Source organism: Amblyomma americanum, chromosome 6 (assembly GCF_052857255.1).
Source record: "Amblyomma americanum isolate KBUSLIRL-KWMA chromosome 6, ASM5285725v1, whole genome shotgun sequence".
NCBI lineage: Eukaryota > Metazoa > Arthropoda > Arachnida > Ixodida > Ixodidae > Amblyomma > Amblyomma americanum.
This window is the reverse complement of record NC_135502.1, coordinates 70,503,145-70,524,789: the sequence shown is the minus strand read 5'-3', so window position 1 is coordinate 70,524,789 and position 21,645 is coordinate 70,503,145. Positions and strand designations below refer to the sequence as shown.

The 21,645-nt window shown below is 52.6% G+C and overlaps 1 protein-coding gene and 1 pseudogene across 1 annotated transcript in view; one reads left to right on the top strand and one right to left on the bottom strand.

Moving 5' to 3' along the window:
* The window catches only part of LOC144093671 (uncharacterized), a 101,822-nt gene that overhangs the window by 52,579 nt on the left and 27,598 nt on the right, over positions 1–21,645 (bottom strand). The gene's annotated exons all lie outside the window — the stretch shown is intronic.
* On the top strand, positions 15,907–20,466 carry LOC144093662 (uncharacterized; annotated as a pseudogene).

The following is a 21,645-nucleotide window of genomic DNA, read 5'->3' as shown; positions in this document are numbered from 1 at the left end:
GGGGTCCACCAGCCGTGGTCTCACCTAACGAGTGACACGCCCACAGTCCATACAAAAAGACTGGTTTATTCCGGACCAAAACAACACTTCAAAGCAAAGAAAACAGGTCCAACAGCTGAGCTCTGCCGAACAAAACTACAGAGTCGAAGAAGGAGTTACAAAGGACGTCACAGAAAAAACAGTAAGACGAGGATAAGACCAAGCGGCAGCGATGAGGGCTTGAAACGCTAGATGAAACCTGGCTGCTTGCGTAGCAGCCACTCATGCCAAAGGGCTATTCCATCCTTGCAGATGCCATTTCTATCTGCGGTCTTCATCTCGGTACAGTGTCACCCCGCCGTTCGTGTACCGTGCAGATTTTTTTTACGTGTTCAAAGGCTGTATTTGTTTGTACCAAGGCCTGGAATTGGTCTAAATTCTAGCGTGATTTGAAGCTTATCGCACAAACGTCGACCGAGGAAAGGAACGGCGCCATGGCCGAGAATCCTCTGCTGTGGCAAGGGAAGTGTCCGGCCAGGTTCCCTCACTTTCTTTGCTGTTTGTTAAGCAGTCGCCACTCGCTTCTAGGCAAGCAGCTTCTTAAAAGGCCGTTAACAGGCTTCTGAACATGCAGTGACGGTATTGCTTGGAACAGCATGCTGGTCTGGGCCACGGGGCCAGCAACGCGATGCCGGCACAAACACGCCAGCGCCTGTGGGCACAGCTCGAGGCAGAAACAGGCTGGGGCCGGCAACGTGCTCGCAGGAAGGCTGGAAGCGTTTCTGGCAGCAGCGGTTGAGGCAAGCGCGAACTGCTGGCTCGCTAGTCAGTGCCGAACACACAGGTGAGCTAATGTGCTTTCGAAGCGCGGCATGGTACGGTTACACTTTCAGTATTACGTGTCTGCTCTCCGGTGCCCGCGAATTTTGCCCGTCCGTCCAGTTTGTGTTAGCGGTTGCATTACTTACGCGCCACACGAACCCAACACGCAAGCATAAGACACTTAAGGGCACAGGGTAAGGTAAAATTAGAAAAAAATCGGTTTTTTTTTCTTTTGGAATTTTAGAAGTTCAATTCTTTCTACACATGTTCCATGATCGCACTTTCCTCAGAAAGCCATATTTACGGCTGAAAAACGCTTTTTCCGAAACCAAGTAGTGAGCGGCCACGCCCCCTTTCAGGATTAAAGTCAATTTTTTCAACCAAAAAGTCCACCACCTGATTTCAAAACTTGTCTAAAATCAGCTACGTATAAAAAAATTGTCTGGCAACTATTGTACAGCTCCTCTTTGCACGTTTTTTCCACGTTTCTGCAACCTTCATGCAGCTGCGTGTCCGAGTGCTTTCGATCAGTATTGTAAATTGTGCCGGTGTTGGTCGCTGCTGATAAGTTGAGATGCCCAGGGAAAAGAAGGCCTTCGTCAGGCGTGAATTTCACGGCAACCGCTACGCTCATCGTGAAAAAGCAAAAGGATGTCCACGACCGAATGAGATCCCGAACGCCGAACGCGCCAGCTCCTCGACATCGAAGCTTTCAAGATTTTCTCTGTGCTTCCAGGATGTGCTACAGAGCAGCAGCCAATATGCCTTAATGGACATGGACGGCATTTGTGCCGCAATTACACAGATTTGTGTGTGCAGAGAGTGCGGTGGAAGTGTTGAGCTCATCGAAATTGTGACAAAACGGGTAGGTGTCGCAAGCGTTTACAGTTTGAACTGTGAAGTGTGTAGTGCCGCACAACGATTTGAGACGTCGAAGAAAACTACTTCTGGCCTCTATGAAGCCAACCTCTGGTTAGTGTATGCCTTGAGGTCCATTGGTAAGGGAATGGCTGCAGGAAATATACTCTGTGCTATGCTAAACCTTCCTAAGCCGCCGACAAAGTTTGCGAAATACAATCAAGAGCTTCTAGGTCACATCGAAGCTGCTGCTCAGGAGTCGATGAAAAGGGCAGCTGACGAAGCTGTGCAGCTGAATGAGGGGGATAAAGACATCGCAGTTGCTCTTGATGGAAGCTGGCAGAAGCGAGGCCATACTTCCAATAACGGCATAGTCTCTGCGACCAGTGTAGACTCTGGGAAAGTGCTGGATGTGGAGGTTTTGTCTAAACGTTGTCCAAAGTGCAGCATCAAGGGCACAAACAGTGACGCCCTTATTAGAGAGGTGTGCCAAAGCAACTACCAAGGCACCAGCGGTGGAATGGAAGTCGCAGGAGCACTGAAAATTTTCGGCAGGAGTGAGGAGCTTCACGGCGTTCGATACGTCAAATACCTTGGGGATGGTGACAGCAAGGCTTTTATGGCTGTGAAGGCACAAACGCCATATGGTGATTCCGTTGAAATATCCAAGGCTGAGTGCATAGGGCACGTGCAAAAAAGGATGGGCACAAGGTTACGAAGGCTAAAGAAAAGGAAACAAAGCAGGAAAACTCTCTGATGGAAAGAGCCTCTCGGGCCGAAGCCGACTGACTGATGCAGTAATAGACAAGCTCAAGACGTACTATGGTTTGGCCATCAGAAGAAATGTAGGAAACCTGGATAAAATGCGAAAGGCCCTTTGGGCAACCTTCTTCCACTTATCGGCCACAGACGATGACCCATGCCATGGACTTTGCCCAAAGGGACCTGATACGTGGTGTGCCTTCAACAGAAGTCAGTCAGAGGGCAAGCCATTTTTCCACAAGGAGAGTTTGCCTGCATCTGTCTTGGAGGCTATCAAACCCATTTATAGGGAGCTATCGAAGGATGAGCTCCTAGAGAAGTGCCTGCATGGGCGAACTCAAAATGCAAATGAGTCGTTCAACCATGTTGTTTGGGAACGCGCGCCAAAGAATGTGTTTGTTAGGCTTCGGACCCTACGGATGGCAACACTGGATACTGTTCTTTCATTTATTGATGGTAGCATCGCACGGGCCAACGTTTTGAAGGCGTGTGGATTGAACCCAGGGAGCAACACCATCAAGTGGCTGAGGGAATCTGACCATAAGCGCATGTACTTTGCGGACCGAGCAACATGACAGCTTACAAAAGAGGCCCGACAGTCAAAACGACAAGCCGAAAAGCGAAAAAATGACGGCGACAGTGACTACGAAGCAGGGGGCTATTAAACCAGTTACTATGGAGGCGTTTCTGCGAATAAAAAATGGTCCAACTGCAAGACATACAAGATCATTTTACACCCACCTGGAGACCCAAGGAAGTTGACACGACCATCCTGCTCGACAAGACCAGCTACATCGAGCCGGCGGAATTCTCCCTCGACGAATTTACAGAAGAAGAAGTCCCCCGGAAGCTCCGCAAGTGCGAGAACAGCGCCCCCGGGAACGACCGAATCACCTACCAACACTGGAAAGCCACCGACCCGGAAGCCAAGTTCTTGACCGCTGTATTCAACACCTGCATCAAGTTCAAGAGAGTGCCCCAAGAATGGAAGGAGTCTCGGACGATACTGATTCACAAGAAGGGAGAGGAGCAAGACATCGGCAACTGGGGCCCCATCGCCCTCGGCTCGACGATCGCAAATCTGTACGCCGGCTGCCTAGCATCCAGGCTGCAGCGTTGGTTCGGAGAGCACGATACCCTCTCGCGCTGCAAAAAGGGGTTCCTGCCGCACGACGGCGTGTTCGAGCACAATTTCGTGCTGCAGGAGCGCCTTGACGCGGTGCGGGCCGGCCGTGGGGAGCTCTGCGTGGCGTTCCTGGACTTCGCCAACGCCTTCGGCTCCGTCGCCCACAACGCCATCGTCGACGCCCCGCGAGGAGCCGGCGCCGGAGACGACTTCTGCGCCATCGTAGCCGACTTGTACCGCGACAACACCACCCGCATCGTGGCAAAGGACGGAGCAACGCAGTCCATCGACATTTCTGCCGGTATTCGCCAAGGCTGCCCCCTCAGCGGACTACTCTTCAACCTGGTCATCGATCCAGTGCTGCGAGAAGTTCAAGGAGACGAGCGACAGCACAACATCCTGGCCTACGCCGACGACCTGACCCCGCTGGCCAACAGCCCGGAAGAACTTCAAGCCCGAATCGACAAAGTAACAGCCCTCTCTTCCAGGTTGGGACTTAAACTCAACCCCGGAAAATGCAAGACCCTGCACCTCAGCGGCCGGACGCCTGTCGGAACCAGGCCAACAGTCTTCGAAATCAACGGGACAGCCATACCGACGATCAACGACTTTGAATCTCAATCTCTTCTAGGACGCCCCGTCGGATTCAGCGTGTTCCCGGACACTGCAACCGTCGACGACGCCATCAGCGTAGGCCACCGCCTGCTGACCTCGATGCTCGCCCCGTGGCAGAGGTTGGACGCTGTCAAAACATTCGTATACCCAGCGCTCAACTTCTCCATGCGGTGCGGGTTGTTGGGGAAGGCAGAGTGGGAGCGCCTCGACGAAGCGCTACGACCGCTAATCAAACGCACTCTCTACCTTCCAGCAAACGCCAGCAGTGACTACATCTACGGCAGCGCAGCAGCAGGCACGGCGGGAATTCCCCTGGCAGCGGAGCTCAGCGACATCTGCTGCATCGACAGCGCTTTTAAACTCCTCTCTTCTCCAGACGCAGAGGTTCGAGACCTGGCGAAGCGAGCAGTCACCGAGGTCACCACCAAGAGACTGGGCCGAGAAGTGACCGAGGCGGACGTCGCAGCCTACATCAGCGGGGAGACGGAGGGAGACTTCAGGGCGCGGGCCACGCAGCTGAAGTCCGTATAGGCGGAGGCGCGAAAGGCGTCCCGGCGTCTCGAGGTCACATGGGAAATGCAGGAAGATGGGCCCCACATCACCTGTGCCGACGTGACTCTGGCGCCGAAGCACCGAACGAAGGTTGTGATGAAGCTGCGCTCGATCGACACTGCCGCACGAAATCACTCTCTCCAACAGAAACCCAACCAGGGGAAAGTGATGGAGTGCGTCGCCGCCGATCCCAGCAGTTCTCACTTCATGCGTTCAGGTCTTTTCACCCGTTTCTGTGACTGGCGCTTCCTTCACAGGGCAAGGTTGAACCTGCTGCCACTCAACGGTCCCGCTGCAAGACATTCAAGATCATTTTACGGCCCAAGGAAGTAGACACGACCATCCTGCTAGACAAGACCAGCTACATCGAACCGGCGGAATTCCCCCTCGACGAATTCACAGAAGAAGTCCTCCGGAAGCTCCGCAAGTGCGAGAACAGCGCCCCCGGGAACGACCGAATCACCTACCAACACTGGAAAGCCACCGACCCGTAAGCCAAGTTCTTGACCGCTGTATTCAACACCTGCATCAAGTTCAAGAGAGTGCCCCAAGAATGGAAGGGGTCTCTGACGATACTGATACACAAGAAGGGACCAGAGCAAGACATCAGCAACTGGCGCACCATCGCCCTCGGCTCGTCGATCGCAAAGCTGTGCGCTGGTTGCCTAGCATCCAGGCTGCAGCGTTGGTTGGGAGAGCACGAGACCCTCTCGCGCTGCCAAAAAGTTCGTGGCAAAGGACGGAGTGACGCAGTCCATGGACATCTCCGCCGGAATTCGCCAGGGCTGCCCCCTCAGCGGACTACTCTTCAACCTCGTCATCGATACAGTGCTACGAGAAGTTCTAGGAGACGAGCGACAGCACAACATCCTGGCCTACGCCGACGATCTGACCCCGCTGGCCAACAACCCGTAAGGACTTGACAAACCTGGACAAGGCTTTGAGGCCAGTTATTGGCGCCGCTAACAAAATACTCCATACATAATGACCTCAGGAGACTTTCGAGGCCATTCGCAGACTTTTGCGCCCATACCGCGGATGTGTGCGGTGGGGCGAATAATGATACGAGACACTGGCGACCTAGGTTGCTTATGCGCAGCTCCATGCCGAATCGGAACAGGTTCAGTTTTTGCTGCCGGTCTGGCAAAACGTCTCATAAGACTGAAAGACCTTGTGGAAAATGACGAAGTGAAGCTTACAGATGAGGGGAGTACAGACAAAAAGTGAAATGAATTCGGCTGCAGGTACGATGCGCAGCCACACACAGAATAAAGTAAAACCAGGCAAATAACTTGTCTATGTCTATGGATCACGCACCAGGGTGATTTATTGGCATTTTTGGAGACAACAGTGTAACAGTCGGGAAAGTACAACTGCCAGTAGTCGCTATAAAACTTAAAACTGGCTTCTCAGCCCAATTCCGACAAGATCTGGCAGTCAGCCCCCAGGAGATCTGTAGGCTGAGCTTGCTATTGCTGCTCTTCCAGATCTCAGAAGGCATTGAAGATTTGCCGAACAGCCAAAAAGCAAGGATTACAATCGAAGTGGTTGGACCAAATTGAGGAAATTATTGAAGCCAGCTTGAGAGTGCCACTGACGCCGGACAGCGAACTGAAGGCCTTGCCTTCCAGATGGACCGGGGTCCACCAGCCGTGGTCTCACCCAACGAGTGACACGCCCACAGTCCATACAAAAAGACTGGTTTATTCCGGACCAAAACAACACTTCAAAGCAAAGAAAACAGGTCCAACAGCTGAGCTCTGCCGAACAAAACTACAGAGTCGAAGAAGGAGTTACAAAGGACGTCACAGAAAAAACAGTAAGACGAGGATAAGACCAAGCGGCAGCGATGAGGGCTTGAAACGCTAGATGAAACCTGGCTGCTTGCGTAGCAGCCACTCATGCCAAAGGGCTATTCCATCCTTGCAGATGCCATTTCTATCTGCGGTCTTCATCCCGGTACAGTGTCACCCCGCCGTTCGTGTACCGTGCAGATTTTTTTACGTGTTCAAAGGCTGTATTTGTTTGTACCAAGGCCTGGAATTGGTCTAAATTCTAGCGTGATTTGAAGCTTATCGCACAAACGTCGACCGAGGAAAGGAACGGCACCATGGCCGAGAATCCTCTGCTGTGGCAAGGGAAGTGTCCGGCCAGGTTCCCTCACTTTCTTTGGTATTTGTTAAGCAGTCGCCACTCGCTTCTAGGCAAGCAGCTTCTTAAAAGGCCGTTAACAGGCTTCTGAACATGCAGTGACGGTATTGCTTGGAACAGCATGCTGGTCTGGGCCACGGGGCCAGCAACGCGATGCCGGCACAAACACGCCAGCACCTGTGGGCACAGCTCGAGGCAGAAACGGGCTGGGGCCGGCAACGTGCTCGCAGGAAGGCTGGAAGCGTTTCTGGCAGCAGCGGTTGAGGCAAGCGCGAACTGCTGGCTCGCTAGTCGGTGCCGAACACACAGGTGAGCTAATGTGCTTTCGAAGCGCGGCATGGTACGGTTACACTTTCAGTATTACGTGTCTGCTCTCCGGTGCCCGCGAATTTTGCCCGTCCGTCCAGTTTGTGTTAGCGGTTGCATTACTAACGCGCCACACGAACCAAACACGCAAGCATAAGACACTTAAGGGCACAGGGTAAGGTAAAATTAGAAAAAAATCGTTTTTTTTTCTTTTGGAATTTTAGAAGTTCAATTCTTTCTACACATGTTCCATGATCGCACTTTCCTCAGAAAGCCATATTTACGGCTGAAAAACGCTTTTTCCGAAACCAAGTAGTGAGCGGCCACGCCCCCTTTCAGGATTAACGTCAATTTTTTCAACCAAAAAGTCCACCACCTGATTTCAAAACTTGTCTAAAATCAGCTACGTATAAAGAAATTGTCTGGCAACTATTGTACAGCTCCTCTTTGCACGTTTTTTCCACGTTTCTGCAACCTTCATGCAGCTGCGTGTCCGAGTGCTTTCGATCAGTATTGTAAATTGTGCCGGTGTTGGTCGCTGCTGATAAGTTGAGATGCCCAGGGCAAAGAAGGCCTTCGTCAGGCGTGAATTTCACGGCAACCGCTACGCTCATCGTGAAAAAGCAAAAGGATGTCCACGACCGAATGAGATCCCGAACGCCGAACGCGCCAGCTCCTCGACATCGAAGCTTTCAAGATTTTCTCTGTGCTTCCAGGATGTGCTACAGAGCAGCAGCCAATATGCCTTAATGGACATGGACGGCATTTGTGCCGCAATTACACAGATTTGTGTGTGCAGAGAGTGCGGTGGAAGTGTTGAGCTCATCGAAATTGTGACAAAACGGGTAGGTGTTGCAAGCGTTTACAGTTTGAACTGTGAAGTGTGTAGTGCCGCACAACGATTTGAGACGTCGAAGAAAACTACTTCTGGCCTCTATGAAGCCAACCTCAGGTTAGTGTATGCCTTGAGGTCCATTGGTAAGGGAATGGCTGCAGGAAATATACTCTGTGCTATGCTAAACAAGCCGCCGACAAAGTTTGCGAAATACAATCAAGAGCTTCTAGGTCACATCGAAGCTGCTGCTCAGGAGTCGATGAAAAGGGCAGCTGACGAAGCTGTGCAGCTGAATGAGGGGGATAAAGACATCGCAGTTGCTCTTGATGGAAGCTGGCAGAAGCGAGGCCATACTTCCAACAACGGCATAGTCTCTGCGACCAGTGTAGACTCTGGGAAAGTGCTGGATGTGGAGGTTTTGTCTAAACGTTGTCCAAAGTGCAGCATCAAGGGCACAAACAGTGACCCCCTTCATAGAGAGGTGTGCCAAAGCAACTACCAAGGCACCAGCGGTGGAATGGAAGTCGCAGGAGCACTGAAAATTTTCGGCAGGAGTGAGGAGCTTCACGGCGTTCGATACGTCAAATACCTTGGGGATGGTGACAGCAAGGCTTTTATATGGCTGTGAAGGCACAAATGCCATATGGTGAATCCGTTGAAATATCCAAGGCTGAGTGCATAGGGCACGTGCAAAAAAGGATGGGCACAAGGTTACGAAGGCTAAAAAAAAGGAAACAAAGCAGGAAAACTCTCTGATGGAAAGAGCCTCTCGGGCCGAGGCCGACTGACTGATGCAGTAATAGACAAGCTCCAGACGTACTATGGTTTGGCCATCAGAAGAAATGTAGGAAACCTGGATGAAATGCGAAAGGCCGTTTGGGCAACCTTCTTCCACTTATCGGCCACAGACGATGACCCATGCCATGGACTTTGCCCAAAGGGACCTGATACGTGTTGTGCCTTCAACAGAAGTCAGTCAGAGGGCAAGCCAATTTTCCACAAGGAGAGTTTGCCTGCATCTGTCTAGGAGGCTATCAAACCCATTTATAGGGAGCTATCGAAGGCTGAGCTCCTAGAGAAGTGCCTGCATGGGCGAACTCAAAATGCAAATGAGTCGTTCAACCATGTTGTTTGGGAACGCGCGCCAAAGAATGTGTTTGTTAGGCTTTGGACCCTACGGATGGCAACACTGGATGCTGTTCTTTCATTTAATGATGGTAGCATCGCACGGGCCAACGTTTTGAAGGCGTGTGGATTGAACCCAGGGAGCAACACCATCAAGTGGCTGAGGGAAGCTGACCATAAGCGCATGTACTTTGCGGACCGAGCAACATGACAGCTTACAAAAGAGGCCCGACAGTCAAAACGACAAGCCGAAAAGCGAAAAAATGACGGCGACAGTGACTACGAAGCAGGGGGCTATTAAACCAATTACTATGGAGGCGTTTCTGCGAATAAAAAATGGTCCCACTGCAAGACATACAAGATCATTTTACACCCACCTGGAGACCCAAGGAAGTCGACACGACCATCTTGCTCGACAAGACCAGCTACATCGAGCCGGCGGAATTCTCCCTCGACGAATTTACAGAAGAAGAAGTCCCCCGGAAGCTCCGCAAGTGCGAGAACAGCGGCCCCGGGAACGACCGAATCACCTACCAACACTGGAAAGCCACCGACCCGGAAGCCAAGTTCTTGACCGCTGTATTCAACACCTGCATCAAGTTCAAGAGAGTGCCCCAAGAATGGAAGGAGTCTCGGACGATACTGATGCACAAGAAGGGAGAGGAGCAAGAAATCGGCAACTGGGGTCCCATCGCCCTCGGCTCGACGATCGCAAATCTGTACGCCGGCTGCCTAGCATCCAGGCTGCAGCGTTGGTTCGGAGAGCACGAGACCCTCTCGCGCTGCCAAAAGGGGTTCCTGCCGCACGACGGCGTGTTCGAGCACAATTTCGTGCTGCAGGAGCGCCTTGACGCGGTGCGGGCCGGCCGTGGGGAGCTCTGCGTGGCGTTCCTGGACTTCGCCAACGCCTTCGGCTCCGTCGCCCACAACGCCATCGTCGACGCCCCGCGAGGAGCCGGCGCCGGGGACGACTTCTGCGCCATCGTAGCCGACTTGTACCGCGACAACACCACCCGCATCGTGGCAAAGGACGGAGCAACGCAGTCCATCGACATCTCTGCCGGTATTCGCCAAGGCTGCGCCCTCAGCGGACTACTCTTCAACCTGGTCATCGATCCAGTGCTGCGAGAAGTTCAAGGAGACGAGCGACAGCACAATATCCTGGCCTACGCCGACGACCTGACCCCGCTGGGCAACAGCCCGGAAGAACTTCAAGCCCGAATCGACAAAGTAACAGCCCTCTCTTCCAGGTTGGGACTTAAACACAAACCCGGAAAATGCAAGACCCTGCACCTCAGCGGCCGGACGCCTGTCGGAACCAGGCCAACAGTCTTCGAAATCAACGGGACAGCCATACCGACGGTCAACGACTTTGAATCTCAATCTCTTCTAGGACGCCCCGTCGGATTCAGCGTGTTCCCGGACACTGCAACCGTCGACGACGCCATCAGCGTAGGCCACCGCCTGCTGACCTCGATGCTCGCCCCGTGGCAGAGGTTGGACGCCGTCAAAACATTCGTATACCCAGCGCTCAACTTCTCCATGCGGTGCGGGTTGTTGGGGAAGGCAGAGTGGGAGCGCCTCGACGAAGCGCTACGACCGCTAATCAAACGCAGTCTCCACCTTTCTAGCAAACGCCAGCAACGACTACATCTACGGCAGCGCAGCAGCAGGCACGGCGGGAATTCCCCTGGCAGCGGAGCTCAGCGACATCTGCCGCATCGACAGCGCTTTTAAACTCCTCTCTTCTCCAGACGCAGAGGTTCGAGACCTGGCGAAGCGAGCAGTCACCGAGGTCACCACCAATAGACTGGGCCGAGAAGTGACCGAGGCGGACGTCGCAGCCTACATCAGCGGGGAGACGGAGGGAGACTTCAGGGCGCGGGCCACGCAGCTGAAGTCCGTATAGGCGGAGGCGCGAAAGGCGTCCCGGCGTCTCGAGGTCACATGGGAAATGCAGGAAGATGGGCCCCACATCACCTGTGCCGACGTGACTCTGGCGCCGAAGCACCGAACGAAGGTTGTGAAGAAGCTGCGCTCGATCGACACGGCCACACGAAATCACTCTCTCCAACAGAAACCCAACCAGGGGAAAGTGATGGAGTGCGTCGCCGCCGATCCCAGCAGTTCTCATTTCATGCGTTCAGGTCTTTTCACCCGTTTCTGTGACTGGCGCTTCTTTCACAGGGCAAGGTTGAACCTGCTGCCACTCAACGGTCCCGCTGCAAGACATTCAAGATCATTTTACGGCCACGTGGGGACCCAAGGAAGTAGACACGACCATCCTGCTACACAAGACCAGCTACATCGAACCGGCGGAATTCCCCCTCGACGAATTCACAGAAGAAGAAGTCCTCCGGAAGCTCCGCAAGTGCGAGAACAGCGCCCCCGGGAACGACCGAATCACCTACCAACACTGGAAAGCCACCGACCCGGAAGCCAAGTTCTTGACCGCTGTATTCAACACCTGCATCAAGTTCAAGAGAGTGCCCCAAGAATGGAAGGAGTCTCTGACGGTACTGATACACAAGAAGGGACCAGAGCAAGACATCAGCAACTGGCGCACCATCGCCCTCGGCTCGACGATCGCAAAGCTGTGCGCTGGTTGCCTAGCATCCAGGCTGCAGCGTTGGTTGGGAGAGCACGAGACCCTCTCGCGCTGCCAAAAAGTTCGTGGCAAAGGACGGAGTGACGCAGTCCATAGACATCTCCGCCGGAATTCGCCAGGGCTGCCCCCTCAGCGGACTACTCTTCAACCTCGTCATCGATAAAGTGCTACGAGAAGTTCTAGGAGACGAGCGACAGCACAACATCCTGGCCTACGCCGACGATCTGACCCCGCTGGCCAACAACCCGTAAGGACTAGACAAACCTGGACAAGGCTTTGAGGCCAGTTATTGGCGCCGCTAACAAAATACTCCATACATAATGACCTCAGGAGACTTTCGAGGCCATTCGCACTTTTGCGCCCATACCGCGGATGTGTGCGGTGGGGCGGATAATTACACGAGACACTGGCGACCTAGGTTGCTTATGCGCAGCTCCATGCCGAATCGGAACAGGTTCAGTTTTTGCTGCCGGTCTGGCAAAACGTCTCATAAGACTGAAAGACCTTGTGGAAAATGACGAAGTGAAGCTTACAGATGAGGGGAGTACAGACAAAAAGTGAAATGAATTCGGCTGCAGGTACGATGCGCAGCCACACACAGAATTAAGTAAAACCAGGCAAATAACTTGTCTATGTCTATGGATCACGCACCAGGGTGATTTATTGGCATTTTTGGAGACAAATAACAGTGTAACAGTCGGGAAAGTGCAACTGCCAGTAGTCGCTATAAAACTTAAAACTGGCTTCTCAGCCCAATTCCGACAAGATCTGGCAGTCAGCCCCCAGGAGATCTGTAGGCTGAGCTTGCTATTGCTGCTCTGCCAGATCTCAGAAGGCATTGAAGATTTGCCGAACAGCCAAAAAGCAAGGATTACAATCGAAGTGGTTGGACCAAATTGAGGAAATTATTGAAGCCAGCTTGAGAGTGCCACTGACGCCGGACAGCGAACTGAAGGCCTTGTCTTCCAGATGGACCGGGGTCCACCAGCCGTGGTCTCACCTAACGAGTGACACGCCCACAGTCCATACAAAAAGACTGGTTTATTCCGGACCAAAACAACACTTCAAAGCAAAGAAAACAGGTCCAACAGCTGAGCTCTGCCGAACAAAACTACAGAGTCGAAGAAGGAGTTACAAAGGACGTCACAGAAAAAACAGTAAGACGAGGATAAGACCAAGCGGCAGCGATGAGGGCTTGAAACGCTAGATGAAACCTGGCTGCTTGCGTAGCAGCCACTCATGCCAAAGGGCTATTCCATCCTTGCAGATGCCATTTCTATCTGCGGTCTTCATCTCGGTACAGTGTCACCCCGCCGTTCGTGTACCGTGCAGATTTTTTTTACGTGTTCAAAGGCTGTATTTGTTTGTACCAAGGCCTGGAATTGGTCTAAATTCTAGCGTGATTTGAAGCTTATCGCACAAACGTCGACCGAGGAAAGGAACGGCGCCATGGCCGAGAATCCTCTGCTGTGGCAAGGGAAGTGTCCGGCCAGGTTCCCTCACTTTCTTTGCTGTTTGTTAAGCAGTCGCCACTCGCTTCTAGGCAAGCAGCTTCTTAAAAGGCCGTTAACAGGCTTCTGAACATGCAGTGACGGTATTGCTTGGAACAGCATGCTGGTCTGGGCCACGGGGCCAGCAACGCGATGCCGGCACAAACACGCCAGCGCCTGTGGGCACAGCTCGAGGCAGAAACAGGCTGGGGCCGGCAACGTGCTCGCAGGAAGGCTGGAAGCGTTTCTGGCAGCAGCGGTTGAGGCAAGCGCGAACTGCTGGCTCGCTAGTCAGTGCCGAACACACAGGTGAGCTAATGTGCTTTCGAAGCGCGGCATGGTACGGTTACACTTTCAGTATTACGTGTCTGCTCTCCGGTGCCAGCGAATTTTGCCCGTCCGTCCAGTTTGTGTTAGCGGTTGCATTACTTACGCGCCACACGAACCCAACACGCAAGCATAAGACACTTAAGGGCACAGGGTAAGGTAAAATTAGAAAAAAATCGGTTTTTTTTTCTTTTGGAATTTTAGAAGTTCAATTCTTTCTACACATGTTCCATGATCGCACTTTCCTCAGAAAGCCATATTTACGGCTGAAAAACGCTTTTTCCGAAACCAAGTAGTGAGCAGCCACGCCCCCTTTCAGGATTAACGTCAATTTTTTCAACCAAAAAGTCCACCACCCGATTTCAAAACTTGTCTAAAATCAGCTACGTATAAAAAAATTGTCTGGCAACTATTGTACAGCTCCTCTTTGCACGTTTTTTCCACGTTTCTGCAACCTTCATGCAGCTGCGTGTCCGAGTGCTTTCGATCAGTATTGTAAATTGTGCCGGTGTTGTTCGCTGCTGATAAGTTGAGATGCCCAGGGAAAAGAAGGCCTTCGTCAGGCGTGAATTTCACGGCAACCGCTACGCTCATCGTGAAAAAGCAAAAGGATGTCCACGACCGAATGAGATCCCGAACGCGCCAGCTCCTCGACATCGAAGCTTTCAAGATTTTCTCTGTGCTTCCAGGATGTGCTACAGAGCAGCAGCCAATATGCCTTAATGGACATGGACGGCATTTGTGCTGCAATTACACAGATTTGTGTGTGCAGAGAGTGCGGTGGAAGTGTTGAGCTCATCGAAATTGTGACAAAACGGGTAGGTGTTGCAAGCGTTTACAGTTTGAACTGTGAAGTGTGTAGTGCCGCACAACGATTTGAGACGTCGAAGAAAACTACTTCTGGCCTCTATGAAGCCAACCTCAGGTTAGTGTATGCCTTGAGGTCCATTGGTAAGGGAATGGCTGCAGGAAATATACTCTGTGCTATGCTAAACCTTCCTAAGCCGCCGACAAAGTTTGCGAAATACAATCAAGAGCTTCTAGGTCACATCGAAGCTGCTGCTCAGGAGTCGATGAAAAGGGCCGCTGACGAAGCTGTGCAGCTGAATAAGGGGGATAAAGACATCGCAGTTGCTCTTGATGGAAGCTGGCAGAAGCGAGGCCATACTTCCAATAACGGCATAGTCTCTGCGACCAGTGTAGACTCTGGGAAAGTGCTGGATGTGGAGGTTTTGTCTAAACGTTGTCCAAAGTGCAGCATCAAGGGCACAAACAGTGACCCCCTTCATAGAGAGGTGTGCCAAAGCAACTACCAAGGCACCAGCGGTGGAATGGAAGTCGCAGGAGCACTGAAAATTTTCGGCAGGAGTGAGGAGCTTCACGGCGTTCGATACGTCAAATACCTTGGGGATGGTGACAGCAAGGCTTTTATATGGCTGTGAAGGCACAAATGCCATATGGTGAATCCGTTGAAATATCCAAGGCTGAGTGCATAGGGCACGTGCAAAAAAGGATGGGCACAAGGTTACGAAGGCTAAAAAAAAGGAAACAAAGCAGGAAAACTCTCTGATGGAAAGAGCCTCTCGGGCCGAGGCCGACTGACTGATGCAGTAATAGACAAGCTCCAGACGTACTATGGTTTGGCCATCAGAAGAAATGTAGGAAACCTGGATGAAATGCGAAAGGCCGTTTGGGCAACCTTCTTCCACTTATCGGCCACAGACGATGACCCATGCCATGGACTTTGCCCAAAGGGACCTGATACGTGTTGTGCCTTCAACAGAAGTCAGTCAGAGGGCAAGCCAATTTTCCACAAGGAGAGTTTGCCTGCATCTGTCTAGGAGGCTATCAAACCCATTTATAGGGAGCTATCGAAGGCTGAGCTCCTAGAGAAGTGCCTGCATGGGCGAACTCAAAATGCAAATGAGTCGTTCAACCATGTTGTTTGGGAACGCGCGCCAAAGAATGTGTTTGTTAGGCTTTGGACCCTACGGATGGCAACACTGGATGCTGTTCTTTCATTTAATGATGGTAGCATCGCACGGGCCAACGTTTTGAAGGCGTGTGGATTGAACCCAGGGAGCAACACCATCAAGTGGCTGAGGGAAGCTGACCATAAGCGCATGTACTTTGCGGACCGAGCAACATGACAGCTTACAAAAGAGGCCCGACAGTCAAAACGACAAGCCGAAAAGCGAAAAAATGACGGCGACAGTGACTACGAAGCAGGGGGCTATTAAACCAATTACTATGGAGGCGTTTCTGCGAATAAAAAATGGTCCCACTGCAAGACATACAAGATCATTTTACACCCACCTGGAGACCCAAGGAAGTCGACACGACCATCTTGCTCGACAAGACCAGCTACATCGAGCCGGCGGAATTCTCCCTCGACGAATTTACAGAAGAAGAAGTCCCCCGGAAGCTCCGCAAGTGCGAGAACAGCGGCCCCGGGAACGACCGAATCACCTACCAACACTGGAAAGCCACCGACCCGGAAGCCAAGTTCTTGACCGCTGTATTCAACACCTGCATCAAGTTCAAGAGAGTGCCCCAAGAATGGAAGGAGTCTCGGACGATACTGATGCACAAGAAGGGAGAGGAGCAAGACATCGGCAACTGGGGTCCCATCGCCCTCGGCTCGACGATCGCAAATCTGTACGCCGGCTGCCTAGCATCCAGGCTGCAGCGTTGGTTCGGAGAGCACGAGACCCTCTCGCGCTGCCAAAAGGGGTTCCTGCCGCACGACGGCGTGTTCGAGCACAATTTCGTGCTGCAGGAGCGCCTTGACGCGGTGCGGGCCGGCCGTGGGGAGCTCTGCGTGGCGTTCCTGGACTTCGCCAACGCCTTCGGCTCCGTCGCCCACAACGCCATCGTCGACGCCCCGCGAGGAGCCGGCGCCGGGGACGACTTCTGCGCCATCGTAGCCGACTTGTACCGCGACAACACCACCCGCATCGTGGCAAAGGACGGAGCAACGCAGTCCATCGACATCTCTGCCGGTATTCGCCAAGGCTGCCCCCTCAGCGGACTACTCTTCAACCTGGTCATCGATCCAGTGCTGCGAGAAGTTCAAGGAGACGAGCGACAGCACAACATCCTGGCCTACGCCGACGACCTGACCCCGCTGGGCAACAGCCCGGAAGAACTTCAAGCCCGAATCGACAAAGTAACAGCCCTCTCTTCCAGGTTGGGACTTAAACACAAACCCGGAAAATGCAAGACCCTGCACCTCAGCGGCCGGACGCCTGTCGGAACCAGGCCAACAGTCTTCGAAATCAACGGGACAGCCATACCGACGGTCAACGACTTTGAATCTCAATCTCTTCTAGGACGCCCCGTCGGATTCAGCGTGTTCCCGGACACTGCAACCGTCGACGACGCCATCAGCGTAGGCCACCGCCTGCTGACCTCGATGCTCGCCCCGTGGCAGAGGTTGGACGCCATCAAAACATTCGTATACCCAGCGCTCAACTTCTCCATGCGGTGCGGGTTGTTGGGGAAGGCAGAGTGGGAGCGCCTCGACGAAGCGCTACGACCGCTAATCAAACGCAGTCTCTACCTTTCTAGCAAACGCCAGCAACGACTACATCTACGGCAGCGCAGCAGCAGGCACGGCGGGAATTCCCCTGGCAGCGGAACTCAGCGACATCTGCCGCATCGACAGCGCTTTTAAACTCCTCTCTTCTCCAGACGCAGAGGTTCGAGACCTGGCGAAGCGAGCAGTCACCGAGGTCACCACCAATAGACTGGGCCGAGAAGTGACCGAGGCGGACGTCGCAGCCTACATCAGCGGGGAGACGGAAGGAGACTTCAGGGCGCGGGCCACGCAGCTGAAGTCCGTATAGGCGGAGGCGCGAAAGGCGTCCCGGCGTCTCGAGGTCACATGGGAAATGCAGGAAGATGGGCCCCACATCACCTGTGCCGACGTGACTCTGGCGCCGAAGCACCGAAAGAAGGTTGTGAAGAAGCTGCGCTCGATCGACACGGCCGCACGAAATCACTCTCTCCAACAGAAACCCAACCAGGGGAAAGTGATGGAGTGCGTCGCCGCCGATCCCAGCAGTTCTCATTTCATGCGTTCAGGTCTTTTCACCCGTTTCTGTGACTGGCGCTTCTTTCACAGGGCAAGGTTGAACCTGCTGCCACTCAACGGTCCCGCTGCAAGACATTCAAGATCATTTTACGGCCACGTGGGGACCCAAGGAAGTAGACACGACCATCCTGCTACACAAGACCAGCTACATCGAACCGGCGGAATTCCCCCTCGACGAATTCACAGAAGAAGAAGTCCTCCGGAAGCTCCGCAAGTGCGAGAACAGCGCCCCCGGGAACGACCGAATCACCTACCAACACTGGAAAGCCACCGACCCGGAAGCCAAGTTCTTGACCGCTGTATTCAACACCTGCATCAAGTTCAAGAGAGTGCCCCAAGAATGGAAGGAGTCTCTGACGGTACTGATACACAAGAAGGGACCAGAGCAAGACATCAGCAACTGGCGCACCATCGCCCTCGGCTCGACGATCGCAAAGCTTGTCGCTGGTTGCCTAGCATCCAGGCTGCAGCGTTGGTTGGGAGAGCACGAGACCCTCTCGCGCTGCCAAAAAGTTCGTGGCAAAGGACGGAGTGACGCAGTCCATAGACATCTCCGCCGGAATTCGCCAGGGCTGCCCCCTCAGCGGACTACTCTTCAACCTCGTCATCGATAAAGTGCTACGAGAAGTTCTAGGAGACGAGCGACAGCACAACATCCTGGCCTACGCCGACGATCTGACCCCGCTGGCCAACAACCCGTAAGGACTTGACAAACCTGGACAAGGCTTTGAGGCCAGTTATTGGCGCCGCTAACAAAATACTCCATACATAATGACCTCAGGAGACTTTCGAGGCCATTCGCACTTTTGCGCCCATACCGCGGATGTGTGCGGTGGGGCGGATAATTACACGAGACACTGGCGACCTAGGTTGCTTATGCGCAGCTCCATGCCGAATCGGAACAGGTTCAGTTTTTGCTGCCGGTCTGGCAAAACGTCTCATAAGACTGAAAGACCTTGTGGAAAATGACGAAGTGAAGCTTACAGATGAGGGGAGTACAGACAAAAAGTGAAATGAATTCGGCTGCAGGTACGATGCGCAGCCACACACAGAATTAAGTAAAACCAGGCAAATAACTTGTCTATGTCTATGGATCACGCACCAGGGTGATTTATTGGCATTTTTGGAGACAAATAACAGTGTAACAGTCGGGAAAGTGCAACTGCCAGTAGTCGCTATAAAACTTAAAACTGGCTTCTCAGCCCAATTCCGACAAGATCTGGCAGTCAGCCCCCAGGAGATCTGTAGGCTGAGCTTGCTATTGCTGCTCTGCCAGATCTCAGAAGGCATTGAAGATTTGCCGAACAGCCAAAAAGCAAGGATTACAATCGAAGTGGTTGGACCAAATTGAGGAAATTATTGAAGCCAGCTTGAGAGTGCCACTGACGCCGGACAGCGAACTGAAGGCCTTGTCTTCCAGATGGACCGGGGTCCACCAGCCGTGGTCTCACCTAACGAGTGACACGCCCACAGTCCATACAAAAAGACTGGTTTATTCCGGACCAAAACAACACTTCAAAGCAAAGAAAACAGGTCCAACAGCTGAGCTCTGCCGAACAAAACTACAGAGTCGAAGAAGGAGTTACAAAGGACGTCACAGAAAAAACAGTAAGACGAGGATAAGACCAAGCGGCAGCGATGAGGGCTTGAAACGCTAGATGAAACCTGGCTGCTTGCGTAGCAGCCACTCATGCCAAAGGGCTATTCCATCCTTGCAGATGCCATTTCTATCTGCGGTCTTCATCTCGGTACAGTGTCACCCCGCCGTTCGTGTACCGTGCAGATTTTTTTTACGTGTTCAAAGGCTGTATTTGTTTGTACCAAGGCCTGGAATTGGTCTAAATTCTAGCGTGATTTGAAGCTTATCGCACAAACGTCGACCGAGGAAAGGAACGGCGCCATGGCCGAGAATCCTCTGCTGTGGCAAGGGAAGTGTCCGGCCAGGTTCCCTCACTTTCTTTGCTGTTTGTTAAGCAGTCGCCACTCGCTTCTAGGCAAGCAGCTTCTTAAAAGGCCGTTAACAGGCTTCTGAACATGCAGTGACGGTATTGCTTGGAACAGCATGCTGGTCTGGGCCACGGGGCCAGCAACGCGATGCCGGCACAAACACGCCAGCGCCTGTGGGCACAGCTCGAGGCAGAAACAGGCTGGGGCCGGCAACGTGCTCGCAGGAAGGCTGGAAGCGTTTCTGGCAGCAGCGGTTGAGGCAAGCGCGAACTGCTGGCTCGCTAGTCAGTGCGGAACACACAGGTGAGCTAATGTGCTTTCGAAGCGCGGCATGGTACGGTTACACTTTCAGTATTACGTGTCTGCTCTCCGGTGCCCGCGAATTTTGCCCGTCCGTCCAGTTTGTGTTAGCGGTTGCATTACTTACGCGCCACACGAACCCAACACGCAAGCATAAGACACTTAAGGGCACAGGGTAAGGTAAAATTAGAAAAAAATCGTTTTTTTTTTCTTTTGGAATTTTAGAAGTTCAATTCTTTCTACACATGTTCCATGATCGCACTTTCCTCAGAAAGCCATATTTACGGCTGAAAAACGCTTTTTCCGAAACCAAGTAGTGAGCGGCCACGCCCCCTTTCAGGATTAACGTCAATTTTTTCAACCAAAAAGTCCACCACCTGATTTCAAAACTTGTCTAAAATCAGCTACGTATAAAAAAATTGTCTGGCAACTATTGTACAGCTCCTCTTTGCACGTTTTTTCCACGTTTCTGCAACCTTCATGCAGCTGCGTGTCCGAGTGCTTTCGATCAGTATTGTAAATTGTGCCGGTGTTGGTCGCTGCTGATAAGTTGAGATGCCCAGGGAAAAGAAGGCCTTCGTCAGGCGTGAATTTCACGGCAACCGCTACGCTCATCGTGAAAAGGCAAAAGGATGTCCACGACCGAATGAGATCCCGAACGCGCCAGCTCCTCGACATCGAAGCTTTCAAGATTTTCTCTGTGCTTCCAGGATGTGCTACAGAGCAGCAGCCAATATGCCTTAATGGACATGGACGGCATTTGTGCCGCAATTACACAGATTTGTGTGTGCAGAGAGTGCGGTGGAAGTGTTGAGCTCATCGAAATTGTGACAAAACGGGTAGGTGTTGCAAGCGTTTACAGTTTGAACTGTGAAGTGTGTAGTGCCGCACAACGATTTGAGACGTCGAAGAAAACTACTTCTGGCCTCTATGAAGCCAACCTCAGGTTAGTGTATGCCTTGAGGTCCATTGGTAAGGGAATGGCTGCAGGAAATATACTCTGTGCTATGCTAAACCTTCCTAAGCCGCCGACAAAGTTTGCGAAATACAATCAAGAGCTTCTAGGTCACATCGAAGCTGCTGCTCAGGAGTCGATGAAAAGGGCAGCTGACGAAGCTGTGCAGCTGAATGAGGGGGATAAAGACATCGCAGTTGCTCTTGATGGAAGCTGGCAGAAGCGAGGCCATACTTCCAATAACGGCATAGTCTCTGCGACCAGTGTAGACTCTGGGAAAGTGCTGGATGTGGAGGTTTTGTCTAAACGTTGTCCAAAGTGCAGCATCAAGGGCACAAACAGTGACCCCCTTCATAGAGAGGTGTGCCAAAGCAACTACCAAGGCACCAGCGGTGGAATGGAAGTCGCAGGAGCACTGAAAATTTTCGGCAGGAGTGAGGAGCTTCACGGCGTTCGATACGTCAAATACCTTGGGGATGGTGACAGCAAGGCTTTTATGGCTGTGAAGGCACAAACGCCATATGGTGATTCCGTTGAAATATCCAAGGCTGAGTGCATAGGGCACGTGCAAAAAAGGATGGGCACAAGGTTACGAAGGCTAAAAAAAAGGAAACAAAGCAGGAAAACTCTCTGATGGAAAGAGCCTCTCGGGCCGAAGCCGACTGACTGATGCAGTAATAGACAAGCTCAAGACGTACTATGGTTTGGCCATCAGAAGAAATGTAGGAAACCTGGATGAAATGCGAAAGGCCGTTTGGGCAACCTTCTTTCACTTATCGGCCACAGACGAT